At 48.0% G+C, this 23765-nt stretch overlaps 1 long non-coding RNA gene across 1 annotated transcript in view; it reads right to left on the bottom strand.

The window, feature by feature from the left end:
- Nucleotides 1-23765, bottom strand: part of LOC137221758 (uncharacterized) — a 65947-nt gene that overhangs the window by 17694 nt on the left and 24488 nt on the right. The gene's annotated exons all lie outside the window — the stretch shown is intronic.

The following is a 23765-nucleotide window of genomic DNA, read 5'->3' as shown; positions in this document are numbered from 1 at the left end:
CACAGAGCAGAGAGACAACTGCCTTGAACCCCAGTGATGCTGACGGCTGCAGCGGGCAAGGTGTGTATTAGCACATCCCTCCCGCAGGCAGAGACCGCCTAGCACAGACCCAGCCTGCGCTCTGCGCCCTACCCGACAGCACACAAAAAGACAACCCAGTGCAGGGGCACTGGCTGTGTTCTCAGACAAGCTCGTCCCCATCTGCCCAGCCCTCCCTCCTCCTTGCCAAAGCGGCCCCAGAGGCTCCAACAACTCTCCGCAGGAACCCGAGATTCAGCAGGAGGGGCGGTGGGATGGGTAAGCAGTGGGTTGTCAGCAGAGTCTGGAGATGGGAAGTTTGGAGAGAAGCAGGGAAGAAACCCTTCCCTACCTGATACTGCTGCCCCAACCCAGGTCACAATTCCCAAAGACACACTGCTCCAATCTAGTGGGAGGCACCACAGTTAGAATTTAGGGGCAGAGATTTTAATAAGCCATATCAAACTGGATTTAAATACAGGCTCATCTAACTCACTGGCCATGTAGCCTTGGGCAGGTAGCAACCTCTCTTAGCCTCAGCTTCCTGAGCTGTACAATAGGAGTAATGGCAGTAAGCTGTCTGTACCCCACAGGCTTGCTGGGAAAATGGAGAGATCAGGCAGGCAAAATGCTGACAGCACAGTGCCTAGCACGTTGTCAAGCGTTCAATAAATGCTCACTGGTGTTACTGCTGTTACTCAAATGGGTGACTCTCAGGCAGACCCCTCCCAGGACTGACTAAAGAGCTGGCCTAAACCGGCAGAGGGAAGGGGTGGGGGGCTCACCCGGACTCAGGGGAGAAGCCTCAGAAATAAACAAGAGGCCAGGAGGCAGAGTCATAGGCTGTTCTGGAAGCAAAGGGCCTGCAAGGTCAGCTAGCCCTTCACTGGGCACAGGCTAACAGGTCCATTGCAAGGGAGGGGTGTGCTCAAAGCCACTATGAGGGGAGGAGGCAGATGAAGAGAGCCAGGCCACCTCCAGTGGCGCCACAGCAGGAGGACGGACGACTGCTGGAGGGAGAACTGCCAGCCAACTCCGGGCCCTGCTCTCACCCCAACTGCCCGTGGGCATGCGTGCACGTGCATGCGCGCGCGCACACACACACCCCCCACACACACATACACATACATACAGTCCCTGTCAATTTTCCTTTGGCCTCAACCAACCACATGGTATCAGAGCCCAGGTTCAGGGTCAGGGAGACATGGTTACGTCTTTGGGAAGTGTGACTCTGGAAACCTCAGGCAGAGCCCAGAACAGGGGACGGGGGAGCTGATATACTGAGCCTGGGACAGAAGAGGGACCCGGTTAGCATGGGAACAAACAGGACAACAGCACAAGGGCTATAACCCAAGGACCAGAGACAGACCTGCATCCTGACTGCCAGGCCCATGCCTAGTGACAACCCACCCGCCTGCTAAAGGGCTGTGTGGCAGGAAAGCCCACAGTGGGTTTCACAGTCCCTCCCAGACCACTTGCAGGTCCTCAGCCTTCCCGTACAGAGTGTGACACCTGAGCAGAGATGCCTGCCTGCCTCCCAGATCCGGCTGTGCACCCTTAACAGCCTCTTCCTTCTCTCCCTGCCAGAGAAATGGCTCACCTGCCTCTCCTCCAGGTCAGCTCCAGAAACAGCTGCCTGATTCATTAGCTCCCAGGGTTTAGGCCAGAGATCTTGCTCCAGGTTGGGTTACTATGTGAAAGGTTCTTCCACACCTCACACAGATCTTTCAGATCCTCTGAGAAGCATCTAATCCGCTGTCTGGCAAACTCCTCCCTTCATCCTCCAGCATCTAAAACCAAGCCCAATAAGGCGACCATCAGGGGACTAAAACGGCGGCACAGTACTAAGCGTGTACTAGTGCCACGTGCCAGAGCAGGAGAAAGCAACAGTCAGCCCCGAGAACAGCAGAAGAGAAACAGCCGCCTTCCTCCTCCTCTGCATCGCTGACAGGACAGGACCCACCACCTGCGGCTCAGCGCATCTCCGAGAAGCCTTCCTGACCTGGCCCAGCCCATCAAGGATCTTTCTGACTCTGAATTGCTGCTATCACACTATCATTACAATCATTCAAAAACCTTAGTCTTAGAAATACCAAGCAGTCCTTAAGAAGAATGCAGCACCAAGACAGAGATGGGCCCGAGGGAAGCCCTTAGATGAAAAGGGGAGGCTACGTACAGTACGTGTGGTACAGGGCCCAGAACAGAGCCTGGGGGTAAGAGCAGGAGCCTTTCCCTTTGTAGGCCGGCAATGAGTTTTTTACTTGCGGCATTGGAAATGATAAGAAAACAGGACTGCCTCAGAAATGGCTAGTTTATCCTCAGGGTTTCTAAATGCTGTAACTAGACTATGAGGTCCTCAAGTGCAGGGTACAGGTCTTCTCCCTGGGCTCCCATCTCTACTTCCTAACCCGTCTGACAAATACAGACGGGCGCTGGCCAAAGGAAGTCTCGTACAGAGGTAGAGAGACCCATGCGTGACAGGACACGTGAGTCCATCGAAAGCCCATCGTCCCCCAGATGGGGCCCCTAGGGCTGGGTCTAAGCTGGTGCAGGGAACACCAGTGCTTGCAGCAATTCCAAATGTCAAGGTATTTCAGAAAAGTATTTTACTCTCCTAGGAAAGAAATGATGTATAATTCTTATAACGTTAAATGTTGTATAAGAACTGGATGAAACGAAAACAGATGACAAGAACCAGCAGACCTGGGGGGTAACACCACACCTGCCCAAAGCCGCTGCGCGTGGAAGACAAGTGACCTCAACATCCTCAGCTGTCAGTGCGCTCAGGGTTTCGGGTCCCAGGACGGAGCCAGGTCTGGGGTCGAGACCGAAAGACCAGCCCGACTTGGGTTAGGAGGGGCAAAGTCATCAAGAGCCTGCACCCCCGGGAAGCAAGCGGGTGTAATGAGGTGCACTGCCTAGCGTCAGTGCCCACCATCGAGTGACAAGGGTGCCTCCACAATCACAAGGAAGTGGCCAGCTAGGTGCAGTCAGTGACAGGTAATGTGTAAAACTGGAACTTTAACATGCTGTGAGAGCCTATCAAATATCAAAATGAAGCCTGACGTTATGAGTGACCAGTGGTGGTTATGCTGGAGTCTAAAATTAGGCAGTGAGTAAAGCCACCTTTTGGCCTGTGAGTCTAGCCCCCAGTGGAGAAGGGTGAGTCATCAGAAACTGACCTTCAAAAGACATCTTGTTCCTGTGCTTTACAACTCGTACCCAAAAGAATTGAAAGCAGGTGCTTGAACAGGTATTTGCACCCCCATGTTCGCAGCAGCGTATTCGCAACAGCCAAAAGGTGGAAGCCACCCAAGTGTCCACCGATGGATGAAAGGATAAACAAAACACGGTTTATACCTACGATGGGATATTCTTCAGCCTTAGAAAGAAATTTTGACATTTGCTACAACACGGGTGTACCTTAAAGACCTTTTGCTAAGTGAAGTACGCCAGTCCCACAAGGACAAATACCATATGACTCCTGTTACATGAGGTCCCTAGAGCTGCCAAATTCAGAGACAGAAGTAGAAAGGTGGTTGCCGGGGACTGGAGAGTGGATTTATTTTTTAGTGGGTAAGGAGTTCTAGTTTGGGCTGATGAACAACGTTGTGGAGATGGACGGTGGTGATGGTTGCACAACAACGTGAATGGACTTAATGCCACCAAACTGTACACTTAAAAGTGGTTGAAATGATAAACGCTACTTTCTTTCATCCTCCGCTTATTCATGAGGATTCCAGGCATATCAACACCCTGCAGGGAAAGAGATATGGGAGCTTTGCAGGAGGCAAGGCTCTATAGGCTGGTGGCTCAGGGACGTTCTGTCCCAGCAGCTGTTTCAGTTCTCCTGGGTTGGTGGTGTGATTGATCCCGCCTTCCCCCAGGCTGCCCTTGAGGCCAGACGGCTAGACGCCCATCACAGCCATCCAAAAAAGGAGGTCCGCTGTCTGCCATGTGCCCACCTGCCCTCCAGCCCGAAGACCCCTCCAGACCTCTCCAGCCAGACCTCACAGAGGATGTGCTGGAGGAGAGAGAAGCTGCTGTGGTGGCGGGTACTCTGCTCAGGCTCCCTCCCACCCCACATGCTCACTCGTCATTTCCCTGACACAGCCAACCCTGCAGGGGAGTCCGGGATGAAAGACACGGTGCCTGACTCAGGCAGCTCACAGACACCTTGGAAAGAAGAGCCAAGGACCTATCTGAGGAAGTGCATGGTGACATGCCATACTGGGGGGTGGGGGGACCAATGTTCAAAACTAGAATCCAGAATCAGGACAGGGCCTTTCAGAAGGAGCTAAGGAGAGAGGAATGTCAATCCTACTACTGCCCTGTCCTTGTTTTCCTTCCTTTACAAGAAAATTTAAAGAAATGCTGGCTAGTGAGCAGCTCACCCAGAAACAGGCAGCATTTTAGGTTGGCCCAGGCTGTGCTACAGCCCTGGCTTCTCCTGACCGATAGAGTCATCATGGCCTGACACCCCCTGCCCCAAGGAGGGAGTGGTGGTGACGGTGATGAACTGCACGATCTGTTATTTCATACCCTGCTAAGCAGCAGGGAAGACGCTCAGAACCAGGGAATCACGGAAACAAAGCAAGGAGGAAAAAGGTAGGAGTAGAGCAGAAATAGAAGCCTCAAACTCCCACTGTCAGCGGCCCCTGAATATAAGACAACTGCCATGACTCTGGATGCTAAACAGAAACAGGAAAATTATTTTTCTGGTTTCAGGCACCGGGTTACAGAAAAAAGTGGAGAGGCTCCTTTGAGGGGAGCTGGCTCTCTGGAATGGGCCCAGATGGGCAGAGATCACCACGGAAGTGGCTGCGGGTTCTTACAATTAGTGCCCCGGCACAGACAGGCACAGGCTGCTCTGCCATCGGCAATATGAGCCTGACTCACACTGAGTGCCGGCCTCAGGGGCCTCATCCAAATAGGTCTTGCTGCATTTTCTAACAAGGCAAACACCACCATATCGCTTTTACTGAACACAAAATGTGTCTTTATCTTAGGTATACAGACGACAACTGGCTTCTGCACGTACCAGGTTCCCGAGTTACTGATTAACAGTCCTAACAGACACATTTATGTAAAACGCCCGAGGTTGTTTTCTTCCTCCTTGGTCAAGCTTAATTTGGCAGACAGTAAAAATAGCTGTATTTTCACCTGAAGGCACCCCAGTTTAGAGCCCTGGTACATGGTGAGTTCTAAGGGAGGGACGGGACAGGAGAGCCACTCTCAGTGGGCGTGGTGAGCAGGTGATCCAAGCAAGGCACACCTGACTTGTAACGAGTGCCCCCCCACCCCACCCTCTGCCCCCTGAAGCACACCGCCCACCACTTCACAGCACCAAAGGTCATCCTTATAGATCTGGAAAGGACTGTGGGGGGGACCTGGGCTCCGCCAAGCAGTCCCCAACAGTCCCTGCTGTTCTGTAACACCGCCGCAAGCCACCCAAAAGTCAACCACCAAGGGTCCTGAAAACTACCACCACAACCACTGAGATGGGCCATTTGGCAAACGTGAGGCCAGACTTCCCCAGGGGAGAAGGGGAGGCGGGGGCCTGGCCTGCAGGGCTGTGACTAGAACTCTGTTAGGCAGGCAGGGCTGGAGTTCAGGAAGACAACTTCCTTCCATGGTCAACTCTACTAGTTCTAGCCAGCTTGTCTCTGAAGCTGAATCCAAAAACAAGTCTCCAACAGCATGACCAATCACCTTGCCAGTGAAACAGGAAGAGACAGGCTAATCCTTGCTATGAAAGGCTGAGGTGGGAAACTAGGTGAGATTAGCCTTGGAGATGGAGAGGGTAAGCAGGGAGCCTCCAACACGTCAGGAAGGACGGAAGGCAGCTGATTGCTCCCCATCCACTGAGCGGGGTTCAGCTGCCCAAAGCGGTGGGTTTATTTACAGCCCCGCCAGTTTGGAGAATGGAAGGGCTCTCAGCAAACTCTGAAAGCCCGGCACACTTGGCCTAGGGCTCACTCCTGCCTCCCTGCTGTCGTCCTCAGCCAGGAGCGCCCCTGAGATCACAGCACAAACAGACCCCAGCCTCCTAGCAGCTCGCCAAGAAACACCGTGGAGATGAGGAGAGGTGGCTGTAGAGTCGTAGCCCCTGGGTCCGCTCTCAGTGCCACTTTGAAGGGTGACAACCTCTCCTAGCTTCAGTTTCCTCACTTGTAAGATGGGAATAATAATAGCACCTCTTCCGTCATTGGGTTTTTGGGGACTTAATGAGTTAAGCCACATAGGCCAGTGCCCAGTATACAGCACACTCTTGGTTTTTGTTAGCTGCCATTGTTACTCCCAAGACAGAGACCTGAAGGACAGAAGGCAGGACTCCCTAACTGCTGAGACACCTGGAAGCAACATGGGCATTATGTAAGGCTGCTAGCAGAGTCTATAGACAGTTTTTCCTTCTACACAATGAACTGAGGTCTTTTTGAAGAACCAACAAGTGACAGGGAAATAGGGTAAAAGAGGTGTCTGTTTCCCTTAGGTACTGCCGGGCCACCTCCTGAGGATGCCAGGCTGCTGGGCGATGACCCAGGAGGGCCGAGGGCACTGCCCCCTAATGAGGCACAACCTCACAGCTGCCCCAGTGATCCGCCCCACCACGGCAGCAGCTGGAGCTGGCGACCACCAAGAATCCTTCTGCCAAGCCCTCACCCTCCCTACCCTTCTCCCAGGTCTGCACAGGGGAAAGGTCTTGCTGAGGAATTCCTTTTGCTCTCCAAGACGAATTCTGGTGACCCTTAGCTCCTGATTCTACCTGGATAAAAATGCCGAACATGCCAGCGTCACTCACCACGTCATGCCCCTAGTCTGGCACAGGGCACTCGGTAGGCCTGGCATATAGGGGACATGGAATGAATGAGTGAACGAATGAATAAGTGAATGAACGATTTGTCTTGCACCTTTCACCTCAGTTGGAAAAGCTGTTTCCAGTCTACCTTGCGAGCAAGCTGCAGATACAGGCTTAGCTGGCTTTTCTCTGAAGCAATGGCAAAGCACTATTAAGAAAAAATATGAAGACCCTGTCAGTCTTAAGTTCTTAAGGAAGGGTGTCACTCCCACTTCTGTCAGTTTAAGTCCTTCAAGAGAACTTGGCTCATCCTGAACTTTCCTGAAATGGTTGAGGGCAGTCCCTGGTATCAGGGCCATCACTCTATCCCAGAAGGGATCCATGTGACTAGGAGATCATCTTGGGAAAGAGTGAAGCAAGCAAAAGGAGCTCAGGGGCCCGAGCCTGGCTGGGCCAGGGAGAGTCGGCCCCGCAGCCCCAGAAGACACTTTCTCCAGAGGGCCTTCCTGAGAGCCTTTCCTTCAGATCTGTAGGCCTAGGGTACTGTGCCCACAGCCTTGAGGAACTCATGGTTACCCATGGCTGCCCAAGGGTACTTGGACAGGGCTTTTCTGGGGGGAGGGGGCGGGGCCGGAGAATATTGATCCTTTATGAACTACCCATGATACACCTATTCTCAGAAGCAAAAGTCCATTTCTACCCATTAAGAACAACTCGAAAAGAATCTTGCAGGCTCCAAAATCGTCCAGGCTGACAAGGTATCCCAGGCTACCAAATGGACTCATTTCAGGGTTAAATGGAAAAGTTCAGAGGGAACCAAGACACTACCAAAAAGTAAGGCTAATGGAAATGTTTTTTTCCCCTAAGGAAAATGCAATTGAAAAGCACTGAAATCTTTCCTAGGCTATTCTCAATTTATGGTCTTTAAGCAGGTTGTGTCCCTGGGAAAGGTTCTGATGCCTGGGACACCAAGAGCAAAGCTTTCCACATCACCGCCACACACACCCAGGTGCCAGCTCTAGGGGAAACGTGTGTGCGTGTGCATGCACTTACACGTGTGTGGGGCAGCGGTGGGGATGCCCTTCTCCAGCTTCAGAAAGCCTCTAAGGTCTAGGAGGCTGAGGATGCGTAAGGGCACCCTAGGGAGTGAGCCACCTTTTCCAACCAGGATCCTAGCTTGGACATGCAGCACACCACTGATATAATGAGAAAAAAAGCCACTGAGGCCAGCAGGGGAACAAGGAGGGAAGCAGTACTGGCCTCTCAAAACTAAAAGAGTTACAGCCCTGACGGCACACAGCAGCAAGCTTCCTGGCTGCGAGCTGATAAGGCTTTCCAGAAGAGTGGATAGGAAAGTCGGTATTTCCTGGAGGAGGAAGCCACTCCCTCAGGGAGCCAAGGCAAGGGTCCAACAGCAGAAGGGAAGGGCAGGCTACAAATACCGTCACGGTCCACTCACTGGCCGGTCCCAGTGGGTCTCTCAGCCCCTGCCAGACCAGCTCTCAGGGCAGGAAGCCCCCAAGGGCTGTAGCCCCCAAGGTCCAGCCGCTGCGGATGCAGGTTCACTGGGCTTGGGGGCCGAGCTTGCTACACCTGGCATAGTCCACTTCGGTAAAATGCATTTCCCTTAAGCTGCCTGTGGCTCGGCTTCCTCACCTGAAAAACGGAGACAGTAACACCACCAACCTCTTGGGATTGTTATAAAGATTAGATGATTAACGCCTTGAAAAGCAGCACAGTGCCAGGCACAAAGTAAACAGGTAATACATTATAAGTATTATTGCTGCTGTAAAAAAAATAAATGGCTAGAAGGAAAAGCACTGTATTGTAGAGTGGGGGGGGAGGGGGTGCTGGGGGCGCGCAGCATGAAGTCAGCAGCGTGAGACTGACATCTGCAATGGAGACTTCACCGGAAACCACTGACTGCCACCCGCAAGACTCACATTCTATGGGACCAAGATGCAGCTGAGGGTACACAGATTGATGAATTTAAGATGAAGAAAAAAACCCAAAACACCCAACAACAATTTTACATAGCATTTATATTAGCTGCAAATATATCTCCTGGACAGAGATGAACATACTAGTCAAATTTCAAAAAGGGCTGCATCATAAAAAACTGAACACAGACCAAAAGATTTATATAAAAATGTTAACTACTGTCTCTGGATAGCAAAAGAATGGGTATTATTTACTTTCTATAAAGAAGAGATATTCCTGTAATTTAAAAAGTAACTCCTGTAATTTAGAATGAAGCCATGTTTTTCTATGTGAGAACCCGGTTGTACCCTAGGAGTAAGTGGCCTGGGATACAGCAGAGCTGCACTAAATCAGGGTTTGGAGAACGCCACTCTTCTGGCCCCTGACCACGCTGGGCGTGGTCCCCACACTGGTGTCAGTGAACACTGGGCTAACCCCTCATCTACAGACACCAGCCCTCGCCATCTTCATTGTCAGCATTTTAGTTATGATCGTCCTGTGTTGCGTCCCGCTTTTTGGAGCGTCTCAGCTCTGGGGAGCCACAATGTAAGCAGAATATAGATTTTTCCCCTGCGGCTAACCACACTGACCACGGGGAAGCGGGTGCCCATGGGCGCTGGGCCACAACGGCTGGGGCTGCAGGCAGAGCCACACGGACTGTGCTCGGGCCCTGGGCCGGCCTCTCGGCACAGCTAATGCCTCACTGCTATTTGGAAGGACGCATCCTAGTGAAAGTCCCCCGCCACCCTAGGTGACCTCACTCACAGGGCGGTCCCAACACCACGGTCCTGGCTCCAATCCTAGAGACGACCTGATCTATCCCACCTGCACCTTCCAGTTTCCCTGGATGCCTTTCACCCAAAGCAGCCTTCCTTTCCTTGCCCACCAAACTAATTTCCTCATTGTTTACATCAACCTAACTTTAAAAAGCTTATGCGAGATGTGAACGAAAGGCATGCAGTACCGGAGCAGAAAACCCGGGCTGCACCTGGGGGCGAGTGGTCTGGGAGCAGGGTAGGACTTCAAACACCCCTGTTTCCTGGGCCAGCCCGGTCCAGCCAACTGAGCACACTTCCCTGACCAGCTGAGCAAACTGGATCTGCAAAGAGCAGCTGCCCTTTCATACTCCATTACCCCTGAGCGCTGGGCAGGCCAAGGCTTTTGAAAAGGCAAAACAGAGTGTTTTACATGAAGCCTTTGACCAAAACAGATTGTGTCTCTACAACCAAGAAGATGGAAAAACCCAAGGCCGTCTTTAGGAGCCTTTGGTCCCCCAGTGTCCTCGTGACCAGACTGTCTTCATGTGACGCCAGTTCCCAGACCTAGTGCAGTCACAGGGCAGGGGCACAGGCGCACGGGACTTCATCTAAGCACGGGCCTAGCTAAGCAGATCTATCAAGTTAAAGCCTGAGGTCACAAATACGGGGAATGAGAATCAAAACTGGTGCCAAGAGCCCAGTTCACTCACTAAAGGCCAATCACATCTGCTTTTGTGAAAAGAAAGGAAAAGAGTTGCAACTGAGTGTCCCAGAGAACACACGTCATGCTCAGAGAGCCCACCTCTTTACCGCTGTTAACAATGCAAGTTATTATTAATATTATATACATAATATATTATATAAAAATATTATTAATATTTTGAAGTATTTCAAGGGTATTTCCTAAAGGAATGCAAATGAGCATGAAAGTTAAGAATACAATTTGAACCAGATAGACCTGGGTTCAATTCATGGCTTAGTGAGTTACTCTTTGACTTTAGGCCAGTTAATTCACCTCTCTGAACCTGTGTCCTCATCTCTGAAATAGGAAACCACCAAGACCACTGTATGGATTAAAAAAAAATAATGTACACAAAGCACCTGAACAAGCTCTAATTAGAAACAGTAACATTTATTTAGTGCTTGGCACTAAATTATACAAGGCATTTCACAATTGTTGAACGAGTGAGTGGTGAGATTCCAAAAAGAAAGGAAGACAAAGTTAAAAAAACAAAAACAAAACTTCTACTCATTCATGGGAGGCCCCATGACACACGGAAGCATGTCAGGCTCTGGGTCAGACACCTGGGGAACCACGGGCAAGACATTACAGCCTCTCTAAGCCTCAGGTTCCATATGTGTAAGATCTGGGATAACACCACTTACCTGGAAGGACTATTGCAAGAATTGAAGCCATGCCCATAAAGCTCTCAGTCCAAAGCTGGGCACCTCACTAGGTGCTCAATAAATGGTAGTCACTGAGGAGCACAGGCTTTGGGGTTAGATTGGTGGGTTTGAATCTCAGCTCTACCGCCTCCTAGCTGTGAGACCATGAACAAGTTTCATGCTTTCTCTGCTTGAGTTCCTTCATCTACATGACGGGGATGAGAAAAGATCTACCTCAGAGGGTTGTTCTCAGGACTAAATGGGTTAACACATAAAAATGCCTGACACACCGTAACCACTTGATAATTATTAGCTCTTTTATTTAACTATTATTTATTAACTATTCGACAATTAATATTAAATGTTCAAAAGCTTAGACCACTGGCTTCAAACTCTTCTTGTCCTCCTGGTTTTAATCTAGGAATTGGTATCAAACACCCAGATTCTCCCATCCCACCTGCAGAGAGGCTCAGAAACAAAGCCTGTCTGTCCAGTAAGAGGTCAAGAGGGAAATCTTTATAGCTCCAAGTTCCCGGAGCCTTCTTCCTGGGCAGGTCACCAGAAAAAGTCATGAATTTTTCAGCTGCTAATGAAGCTGATTAGGAAGGCCTCTTTCTCCACTGGGCTCAAAAGCCCAACGTACAGTTTTCATTATGAAGACTCTATCGCAGTGGTCCTCAAAGGCAGGTTCTGGGCCCCTAGGGAACATCTGGTAATGTCTGGACAACATTTTTGGTTGTCATAACTGAGCAGATACCACTGGCATTTAGTGGGAAGAGGCCAGAGACGCTGCGAAGCATTGTACAATGCACAGGACAGTGCCCCACTGCCCCCGCCAAAATTATCCGGCCCAAACGTCAATGTGCTGAGGTTGAGAAATCCTGCCTTATAGGAAATTTGCTTATGACAAAGTAAGTTGGGAGGAAAACAATACACAATGGAATCTACACTACAATGGCAGCCAGGTGCAAATGACACGTGCACGTAAGTAAGACCTGCCTAGGAAATAAGAACACAAAAAAGATTTGAGATGATGGGGTATCTGGACTATGAATGGGAAAACATTTTTTTTTTCTATGAGAGTCATTACTATGTTTAGGGACCAGACCACTCAATGGAGGCAAAAATGACCCAAAGCGGCATCTCTCAGTTCTGATAATTCACACACCTGTGACTGCCAGTATCACAACAGTGCTCCACAGTGAATATTCTGCTCAGAACCCAGACCAAAAAATAACATGAGGGAGTGAAAAGTAGTGCAAAACAGTCTTTTCTGCAAATTCAAACCCAGAGTTTAACACTTGAAAAAGCTTATTCCAGAAACTCACCCTGTCTTCTCTCCTGCATATCTTTACTTTTTTAAACTTTTTATTTATACTGGAGTATAGTTAACAATGTTGTGTTAGTTTCAGGTGTACAACACAGTGATTCAGTTATACACATACATGTACATGTATCTATTCTTTTTCAAATTCTTTTCTCAACCAGGTTGTTATAAAATATTGAGCAGAGTTCCCTGTGCTATCTTTAAACTTCTCATCTTCAATCACTCAACAAGTAGTTACTGGGGAATCAAGTGGTCAGTCAAATTAGACAAGGTCTCTACTATCAGGATGCTTTCAGACAGTGGTGGAGACCGTAATTCTCTAACTAGAGCCAAGGCTGTAAAATTACAAACCCAAGAGTCCTATGAAGGACAGAAGCTGACCCAGACCGGGGTGGGGGTAAGGTATCACTCAGCATCACTGAAATGACACAGGAGTGAAATGGGAAGGATTAATAGGTTATTTGTACTGAGTCAAGAGAGGTGTGAATTTTCCAAGCAATACAGAGGAAATACCATTTGCAAAAGCCATATGGGAGGAGAGGCCCAGAGAGGCTAAGAAACTGAAACAGAATCTGCTGGCAAGGCTAGGCCCTGAAGGACCTCTCAAGACCTTTTGGAATGTTGGTCTTTATTCTAAGAATAATAGAAAACCATTAAGGAGGGCAAAAGAAATGTTTGAGCCCTTAACTTGTATAGGTTCTACTCTGGCACGCCCAAGTATTAGGTGAGGAACTGCTTCCACAAAAACCTTTTTATCCTCAGGTAAATTAAAACCTCTGGCCTATCACAAAGAAACCCAGGCTGGTAGCAAAGCCTCCACTAAATGGAAGCCAGTAGACCATGACAAAAAGTAAGAAGGAGCAGTTTCCCCTCCAAAGCAAGAATCAGCAAGCTCTAAGCCTGATGGGCCATGAAGGTCCCTGCCCTCCCTGAGATAGGGAAAGGGGTCCCTGCAGTGCTGAGAGAAACAGCTGGGGTCAGAGCCCTTATCAAGAGCCACGCATCCCAGGAGGACCCCATAAGCAGCCCGCCTTCTCCTAGTTGAGGGGCCAAGTTCAGGCTGGATCAGACCACAGGCAACCGTCCCATTTGCCCCCAGTTTCTGCACCTTCATCTAGATAGGCCCTGAGATTTCATGCTTTCTGTAGATCTTTCTGGAAGCACTACTACCTACCAGCTACTGTGCTAGGTCTGGGAACCATATTGTCTCCCTCTCATATCCCTTCCTTACTCATCTTCCTCTTCTTCCTCCCTTTCTAGAGACCTCCCTCCTGTGGCCACTGGGTCTGTCTCTCTTCTCATAGCAAAGAGTCTGTGTGACCAGACCTACTTGCTGAGTCAGAAACCACAAGTTTCCCGATTCTGACAGGGCTGGCTGAAGTTTTAAAGATGTTGGCCCAAGCCCATGTGAGACATAAGGGCACTTTTCCAAGGAATTCCATGAAAATGCCCTTTGGGCACTAGAAGATTCAACTGAACGTCCCAGAACGTGTGCTAAGAGATGCAAGAGGAAGGACGAAGGTTAAATGAATTAACTGAACAAAGATCAAGTGAGGGTAAGATATAAAGAAGTATTTCACAAGACAGTCAACCCTTGCCATTGAAGAAGGCAGAGATCAGGATAAACCAGGTGACCAAGAAGGAAGCAGCACAAGGTAGGCCAAGCGTGGACCTTGGCCAGACTGGAAGGCAGCAACGGGGCAGAGCCCTCGGGCGCTGGCACCTATCCCGGTGGTGGAGCCTCAGGGGCACCGTCATGGAGACCAGGCTCTCAGGTCACACACGGTGTTAGAATGTTTGCTCGCCACTTACTAGCTCTGACCTTGGGCAAACTCTTCTTTAGTAAGACCCACCTCATAGAGCTGTCACGCTAATTAAATGGATATACAGTGTTCAGCACCAGGCGTGACACAGCAAAAACTCAGTTAGTAGCAGCTCCTTGGAGCCACTCCCAGGATTCTGTACAGAGGAGACGAGGAGGAACAGGGACCCAAGGTAAAGCTGGAAGTAGAATGCTGCAAAGACATCTGTGCAGGCAGAGGACATTGGAGGAGGGGACGCTCAGCCAGTCAGCACATACTTGGAATCGAGTAGTGAACACGACATACAAAAGTCCCTGCCTTCAAGGAGCTTACATTCCAGCAGGAGGAGAAAGGCAGCCAAGGGACATGTGAACAATGTGTTGGCAAGAGAAAAGAGGTGGACATAGTGGGGAGAGTGTGCCAGGCTGTGGTACTTGGTTAAATGGGGCAGAGGGAGAGGGGAGGTGGCTGGAAGGCCTCTCTGACTAGGTGACAGCTGAGCAAGAACCACGAGAGGACACAAGCCCAGTCGACTTCGGAGGAGAGGGAAAGGGAATGGCAAATACCAAGGCCGGGGTGGGAATGGGGCAGCCTGTGAAGGTGGAGCAGTGCATGGGGGCAGCCCGCTCATGGAGGGCCTGGCTGGTCACCCTAAGGACTGGCTTTTACTCTGAGTGATAAGGGAAGCTTCTAGAGGGTCTGGGGAGAAAACAGACAGCAGGGGGCAAGAGCAGGAGGAGGGAGACCAGTTATAAGGCTACAAACTGCAGATGACATGACTTTGGAGTTGTCCGTCCTACGGTTGTCTCAGACGGGTGGGGATTCTCAGGGTAGATCAGGAATGACCCTCAGCAACTGGCTTCCCCACCTTTCCCCTGAGGGCCTCCGGTCTTCACCACCCCCATCCAACCACAAGCAAAAATTCAGAAAAGTGGTGTGGACCAAGGGAGGGTGCTAAGTCCCTGTTGCCCATACACTCTACGTGGTATATGACTTTGTTTACGGCTTCGCCACAGTCCTATAATACCAATTTTACAGATAAGGAAACAGAAACTCAGGGAACTGGAGAAACTCCACCTAGATTCCTAAGCCAATGCGGCTTTAGGTGGCACCAGGCAGTGTCCTTGCTGAGACATTCTGTCATCTGATGCCTGGCAGAGAAAGAAGGTACTGAGCTGGACTTTATCTATGCTGAAAAGTCTTCTTGGGGCAATGACGATGCCTGATCGGAGTTTCTGATGAAAAAAAAGCAATAAAAGGCTCAAACAAGCCAAGCTGTAATTCCAGACCTCAAGCCAGTTAGCCAGAGATGCCAGACGGTTAAACTCCTTTCTCGTTTATCCCTGCGCTGAGTGATGAGAGCAGCGTCAGACACCAAAGGGAGTGTGCAGGGGCACCATGCCATGTTACCAGCCGGCACTCTGACTGTGGACTGAGGAAAGGCCACTCACAGCATCTTGCTGGTTGGCCAGTGACCCGGCAGGGCTCTCCTGGAACAGGTGCTCCCCCCTTTTGCTTCTTCAAATTACAAAGAGCAAGAAAAGGGGCACTTTTTTACAGGCTGAGAAATCCGGTTCAAAGGCCAATCAGGCTTCTGAACTCCATGGGGGCATCCCAAGGACTCTGCTGGAGCAGAATTCATTTTATTTTACGTCGATACATTGTCAGATATCGGTCCTAACCCAGAAGAATAAAACCGCAGTATCTGGACTCACAAGAGTTAAATAGCAAGGGAAGGGGCTCAAAGGGAAAGGGGACCAGACATGGAGCATGAATTCACAACCACCTTTCGAACTGGTGATATTTCCATCCATCCAGCAAATATTTACTGAGCATATACCACGTGTCAGCACTGTTCTAGGTTCTGTGGAAGCAGAGATGAAGGAGAGAAAAAATCACCTTCAGGAAGCTTACAAGGGGAGGCAGGCACACTCAAAGATCGGGGAGGTTAAACAATCTGCCCAGGTCCTCGTGTTAATAAGGGGATTTGAACGCAGCTTTTATCACACTCCACTTCACCTGTCTACTAGGAAAGTGGTACCCTGTTATAACTACCAGGTTTTTGTGTTTGTTTCGGTGGCTGGGGGCAAGGCGGAGGGAGGAGGCAGAGGGAAGGTGTCTGGGAATTGCTGTGGAATCAGTGCTGGATCGCAGTAGCAGGCCTTAAAGAAGAAATGCATTTAGCTTGGAATCAGGACTTACATCCTTGTCAAAACTCATGGACCCTGGGCAAGTTACTAAACCTCACTGTACTTCAGTTTTAGTATCTCTAAAAAGAGGGATTCGGCCTAGCAAGGAATGGTAAAACGGCCTCATTTTACCTAACAATTCAAGCCTCACTCCTAGCGGCTGCCTAGGATCCTTCGGTAAGGAGGATTCTGAAGCCAAATTTGGGGCTGAGCAGCTAGAGCCAGAATTGATGAGTGATGTCTGCCATGAGCTCGGCAGGGTGATCAGCTGAGAACTCTATAACATTCCCAATGATTTGACGTATCTGAGTGGGAGCCATTTCAATTTTGGTGAGAGAATATCTTTCTTTCTTTTTTCTTTTAAACATCTTTATTGGAGTATAATTGTTTTACAATAGTGTGTTAGTCTCGGCTTTATAACAAAGTGAATCAGCCATACATATACACATATCCCCATATCCCCTCCCTCTTGCGTCTCCCTCCCTCCCACCCTCCCTATCCCACCCCTCTAGGTGGTCACAAAGCACTGAGCTGATCTCCCTGTGCTATGCGGCTGCTTCCCACTAGCTATCTATTTTACATTTGGTAGTGTATATAAGTCCATACCACTTGGTGAGAGAATTTAAAAACCTCGGACTTCATGACTTTCTAACCAATTCACAGAACTTTCCTTTGAAAGACAGATGGCCTATCTTCTGACCTAAGACTGGAGATATTGTTGTGTTTAATTTTCACTTTGAACAGTTTTGTTACTATGGCATATTCATAAGAACCTAGAGTTTTGTTATTTAGAATGCTTCACTGAACATGAGTTCACCCATCACCACTGGGACTTGGGAGTAGAGTTTCTGAAGATTTCCCCACCCATGTGCCATTTTGCACTGTGGCTTTGTCACCCACCCATCAAGAGTAAAGTCCATTTCCCCTCCCCTTGAATCTCTGCTAGCTAGACCTGTGGCTGCTTTGACAGAGAGTGTGGTGGAAGTGATGTGCTGAGACTTCTGAGCCTGGGCAGTAAAAAAGCCAGGGAGATCATTACCTTGTAGTTGCAGAAGATTTGGGGAAATCTGGATGAAAGGTATACAGAATTGTTTGTACTATTTCTGCAAAGCTTTTGTAAGTCTGGAATATTTTCAAAATTAGAAGTAAAATGAAAAGTTTTTCGTTCGTTTGTTTTTTAAAGGAAAGCCTGGCAGCTGCCACTTTTGCACTCTAACGCCTAAGGAGCCCAGACCTCCTGAGGCTGTCACACTGTGAGGCCCAAGTCAGCCACACTGAGAGGCCACGTGGAAGGAGGGAGAGGGGGAAAAGGGATACTGGATGGGGGATTTTTTTTTTTTTTTTTGCACTCAAAAGAACAATTCCTTGTTATGATGAACCAGAAGTACAAGATTTCACTGAAACTGAAAACAGGTGACAGAATACGACTGAACTTAAATTAACTTCACAGGAAACAAGAGGGTCAAACCAAGCCAGTAAGAGTGGAAAAGCCCAAGCCTGGACGGGACATGCATAAACATAGTAGCTTCTCAGCACGGGCATCACGTGACCCCTCCCAGCAGTGAGACAGCCAGCAGTCATGCTCCCATCCTTCTCTCTCTTCCAAAGCATCTGCCAAACCAAACAGCTTCTTCCTCTGTATTATTGGTGTAAGCCAACCCAATAGTGCCCCTTTAGACAACTATAAATATGAAAGCCAAGAAAGAAAGTTTGTAAATCCCATTCAAGGGTAGAAAGTACACATATTCAACCCAGCACACTGGTTATCTCCTATGTTCCAGGTCCAGGGAGCAGAGATAAATCTTTCCTGCCAAGTCCTGCCCACATTATAGAATCTCTAACGCCAAGATTTGGGGTGATTTACTACATAGCAATAGATAACCAAAACATATGTCAAGCTTCCACCTGTGGCAAAAAGCCTTAAGTTCTGGTTTGGCAAGACCTGGCTATCCAAATGGGTCTTTGAACCCAATCCTTGGGCTGACACATGCTCCTTGCCTAAGTGCTTTTGTATCCTGAGTTGCTTTTTATACAGCATCCCTACTCTTATTTCAGTAAGAAATCTCCCTGCATATCTAAGAATATTAGAAGATTCCCCCCCTTTTTTGTAGTAGGGTTTTTGCTCCTTGTGTTGCCTCTGTTCCCTCAGTGTCCCTTTTTCCTGTCTGTTTTGGTCACCATCTATCATCTGGGGCCTTTACTCAGGTCTCCGATGATCCTCTGTGGTTGGTTAATATTTAAGGCTGAGATTCTGTCACTTGCAATCTTAAGAGTCTTGACCAACACAAATGGTGGAAGCCTAAACTAAAATAGTATGAGCAAGGTTGACTGGAGTCAGACATTAAAGAGGTAAATTAGAGAGAACATGAAAACTAACTGAATTTGGAGAGAGGAGATGCTTTGAAAGAAGTCTGTATGGGGTGCAGCTGAAGCACTTAGGAGTGGTCAATTCTATGGGAGGTGTGGGATACAGGAGGGAAAGCTTCACAGAAGTGCTTATATCCTGTTTGATCTCTCCGTACAGTTGGGCAGAATGGGAATGAGGAGTAGGGAGTGAAGGGAGCAGCATGGCTGGTTAGAGGCCATCCTCGATGGTGACATCCTTAACTCCAAGCCGAGGGAGTTACTGGATGAGACATCTGGTGGTCTTAGAAGGGGATGGGTATAATTTGCATATGGGAGAGAGGTGAATTGTTAAAAGGAAAGATTGGAGCGTGGTGGACTGTCTGCCAAGATGGCCACCAATGATTCCTCTCACTCTGTATTCACATGCTGTTCCTCCTAGTGAGATGGAATCTATTTTACACCAATGTTTATAACAGCCATTATTTATTATTCAAAATAGCTCAAAAGCAGATACCCAAATGTCCATCAACTAATGAACAGATGAATAAAATATGAACAGATGAATAAAATATGGTATATCCATACAATAAAATATTATTTGGCAAATGAATGGAGCACTGATAGTTGCTACAACGTGGCTGAACCTTGAAAACATTACACTAAGTGAAAGAAGCCAGTCATAAGAGAGCGCATATTACGTGATTCCATTTATAAGAAAAGTTCAACACAGGCAAATCAATAGAGACAAAAAGTAGATTCGTGTAGGAGGAGAGTTAAGGAAATCGGGAGTGATTGCCAAAGGGTTTCTTTTCGGGGTGATGAAAATCTTCTGGAATTAGACAGTGCTGATGGTCACACAACTCTGTGAATACACCAAAAACCACTGGATTGGACACTTTAAATGGGAGAATTGTATCGTATGTGAATTCTATCTCAATAAAGCTGTTGCCAAAAACGCAGGAGTGGGGGGAGATGGCATCTATTTCCCCTCCTGCTGAATCTGGCCAGCCTTTGAGCAACAGAATACAGGGTACGTGAGGCGGTGCCAGCTCTGGGCCTAGCCGTTAAAAGCCTGGCAGCTGCTACTTTCACACTCTTGGAAGCTAGTTGCCGTGGAAAGGGAGATGTGTAGAGAGAGGCCTCATGGAGCTATACCCAGGCCTTCGTCACGTGAGCGAGGCAGTCTTGGACATTTCAGCTCCAGCCAAGCTGACAGCTGCATTAAGTCATGCAAGTGACCCCAGGAGAGATCCCCTAAAGCCAACTCACAGAATCATGAGAAATAATAAATCACTGTTGTTTTAAGCCACTGAGTTTCAGGGTGGTATGTTATACAATAAATAACTGAATCACAACCTCTCTGAGCCTCAGATTCCACCTCTATAACATGGGACTAATGCTTCAGGGTCATTATGAAGATTATGCCAGTGAAGCTAATGCCAGTGCAAGAAATACTAGTTGGTATAGTTGTTATTATTATTAAAAATCTCCCCAGGAGATCCTTGACGTATTGCAGGTGTGCTCCCTGGGAAGCCTCATTCCCACAAGCACCTGCTGCTTCCAATCACATGGTTTCCAAAAAGCTGGTTTCCTGAGAAAAACAAAGGCTTAAAAAAAAAAATACTGGGGCTTCCCTGGTGGGGAGAGTCCGCCTGCCAATGCAGGGGACACGGGTTTGAGCCCTAGTCCGGGAGGATCCCATGGGCCACGAAGCAACTAAGCCCGTGCGCCACAGCTGCTGAGCCTGCGCTCTGGAGCCCGCGAGCAACAAGTGCTGAGCCCGCATGCCACAACTACTGAGGCCCGTGCTCCTGGAGCCTGTGCTCCGCAGTGGGAGAAGCCACTGCAATGAGAAACTTGCGCATCGCAATGAAGAGTAGCCCCTGCTTGCCACAACTAGAGAAAGCCCGTGCACAGCAACGAAGACCCAATGCAGCCAAAAGTAAATTAATTAAAAAAATACAATATCTGAAAAAATGAAATTTGAACTAAAAAATAGACTACCAAAGAAGGTTCTGCTTAGATTAGCCATCTGCCCACCGACCTGTCCATTCAACACTTTATTAAACTCTTACTAATTACCAGACACCAATTAAGAGTAGCTAAGACCCTAAAACAAATAATTTCCACCTAGGTAGCTGTTAACAGAAGGGACTACACACATGAACTTCAGCTGAGAGATGGCATATGCAGTAGTAGATACATCTAAAATCATCCTGCTAGAGAAAAAAACCCTTAAATTTCTGCAGAGAGCTCAAAGACACATGCTTAGAATGCAGGCCCCAAGAATGATTCCGATTGGGGATCCCAGGAGCAATATAAAGAGAAAGAAATGAAAGGGGTCCCTAAAAAGCACATCCTTTAGTGAGAGGGGGGTCAGAGGGTCCCATTCACAGAACCTGGACCCCAGGTTGAGAGAAGAACTTGACCACCTGGCATCCCCTGCCATACCCGGTATAGAACAGGTCTGGGCAATTAACAATGCACAGGCTGATGACAGAGAGAGAAATCCTGTAGAAAAGGATGTTAGACAGCTTTCAACTGCATTTATGAAATCATTGATAAATTGATAACACTGAAATAAAAAAGCCTTTTAATCCTAAGAAGAATTAAGATATTTTTTTTCCCCCTCAAAAACGCTGATGTAATACTTAAATTACACCAAAGGTAAGAAAGAGGGCCAAACCTGTATTTTCTGCATGAGGGGACAAGGTCCACTGAGCCCAGGAAGCACTTATTCTAGACAAGCTCTATAATGTTCCAAATCCACTGAATGGTAGTTACAGCCAGTATAAACAATACAGGCCCAGAAGTGGCCTACAAACCATACAGCAGGAGGGCTATGGGTGAAAGACACAACCTAGGGAGGCACTGGCCTGAATCTATTGTATAATACAAATGCTGGGCTGACTTTTTTTTCATTGCCATATAACATATACTAAAGTGCACAAATATTAAGTGTGTGGCTTGAAAATGTTTATACTCAGATTAAGATAAAAGAATACTCCTAGGGCTTCCCTGGTGGCACAGTGGTTAAGAATCCGCCTGCCAATGTAGGGGACATGGGTTCGAGCCCTGGTCCGGGAAGATCCCTCATGCTGCAGAGCAACTAAGACCATGCACCACAACTACTGAGCCTGCGCTCTGGAGCCCGCGAGCCACAACTACTGAAGTCCGCGCGTCTAGAGACTGTGCTCCGCAAGAAGAGAAGCCACCGCAGTGAGAAGCCCACACACTGCAACGAAGAGTAGCCACCGCTCACCACAAATAGAGAAAGGCTGCACACAGTAATGAAGACCCAACGCAGCCAAAAACAAAAAACCAAAAAAACTCCTAATACTCCAGAAGTTTCCCTGTGTCCTTCCTAGTCAATAACAAACCCTATCCTAGTCTCCGACACCACAGCCAGGAGTGACCACTATTTTGATCTCCATCACCATAGATTAGTTTGGCTTAATCTTGAAATGCACATAAACGGAATCATATATTATGTGGTCTTTTCAGTCGGCCTTCTTTCATTCATCACAGGGTTACCTTGTTTTGAAGCAGAAACCCCAGAAACTGAGATTTATTTTCAGGAAATCCCCCTCTCATGTCATAGACCTGGATGCCAACTGCTCTGATTTATACTGGTTGCACTTCCTGCAGTCCTCCAAGCACATGTTATAACAATTTATAACAAAACAGAACCTTGGATTGTAAAAGTTTTCCTTCAAGAGAAACTAAATCTTTTAAAGCTATTCAAATCTATTCAATCTCAATACAGTCCCTGACTTGACTCCATAAAAGTAAACTCTTTCCCATAATTTCCCACAATTCCTCTTAAACCTATTTTTCTTCCTTGGCATCCACCCATTTTAAAGAACCCTCAAATTCTGAAATAAAATGAATTGTCAGTTCTGTTACTACTTTTGATTAGTAAGGGGTTAAACTATAGGAAAATCTCTGAGGCAGCTTAAGGCCCTAAATTCAGACAAATGTGTCAGGTCAGAAAAGACAGGAAAGGGACAACAAACAGTACAGCAATAACATACAGGTACATATTCCACAGTCAAACTTTCAGGATTTAAATCTGGGGTCTGGCGATTTCTAGTTGGGTGGCGTTGGGCAAGTCGTTACTCCACTATGTGTTTCAATTACTTCACCGTAAAATGGGAATAACTTCATAAGACTGTTGCAAGGATTAAATGTGAATGTATATAAAGCTCTTAGGAGAGCACCTGGCACATAATAAGCACTCGGTAAGAATGAGCTATATTCAAAAGCTGAAAGCTCTAAGACAGCAACTATTCTGCAAACCAAAAGGTTATAAAACAGTCATAACGGTCACCAAGACATGTAGCACAGTGCTTCTCAAGATGTTTCCTTCCTAACCCTTCACAGACTGCTACTTTTTTGTAAAACGCAAGATTCCATGCTCGAATGTCACAGCAATGTCAAATTGCTCTCAAAGTTTTAAAATTTTTACTCTCACTTTCTGTATTTATCTCATTGCAGCCTGATAGCCGCTCAGGGACTGGCACTTGTCTGCACAGTAAACTTTGAGTAGCACTGTTCCAGCATACAAGAAGGACTCAGAAGCCTACTGACAACTCAGCTAGCAGGTTAAATAGAATTATGAAAACATATTAGTAAAGAAAACCCACCCCAATAGCAGGGGCAAGAGGATGACTTGAGGGTCAACAAGTTGAGACATAAAACAACCCCAACAGGCTAAACCTGTAAAGCAAAACTGGCTGCCAGAGCAAGAATCCAACCGGTACTTTGCCCCCTCTCACTGCTCGAGGAGATGCCTTCAGAAAACATGTCGGCCAGGAAGTCATCAGCCCCACAGGGGACAAGAGAAAGGAGGCAGAATTGATTCAGCCCTCCCAAGAAAGAAGTCCTTCTCAGGAGTTAGAAGCCACCCTAAGCAGTCACCAAGCTTTGGAAATGTCACATGGCAAACAAAGGCCAGAGTTTCTTCCCTGCCAAAGAAAACATGCAAACATTTCCATTGGTGACACGGGACTGCACACATGCACACCTACGTAATACACATACAGTCGCCCCTCGGTATCCACGGAGGATTGGTTTCAGGACCCACATGATACCAAAATCTGCGGTGGCGCAAGTCCCTTATATATAAATACCTTATATGAAAGGTATTTGCATATAACC

Source organism: Pseudorca crassidens, chromosome 3, assembly GCF_039906515.1.
Source record: "Pseudorca crassidens isolate mPseCra1 chromosome 3, mPseCra1.hap1, whole genome shotgun sequence".
NCBI lineage: Eukaryota > Metazoa > Chordata > Mammalia > Artiodactyla > Delphinidae > Pseudorca > Pseudorca crassidens.
The sequence above is the reverse complement of the archived record's forward strand: the minus strand, read 5'-3'. Positions and strand labels throughout refer to the sequence as shown.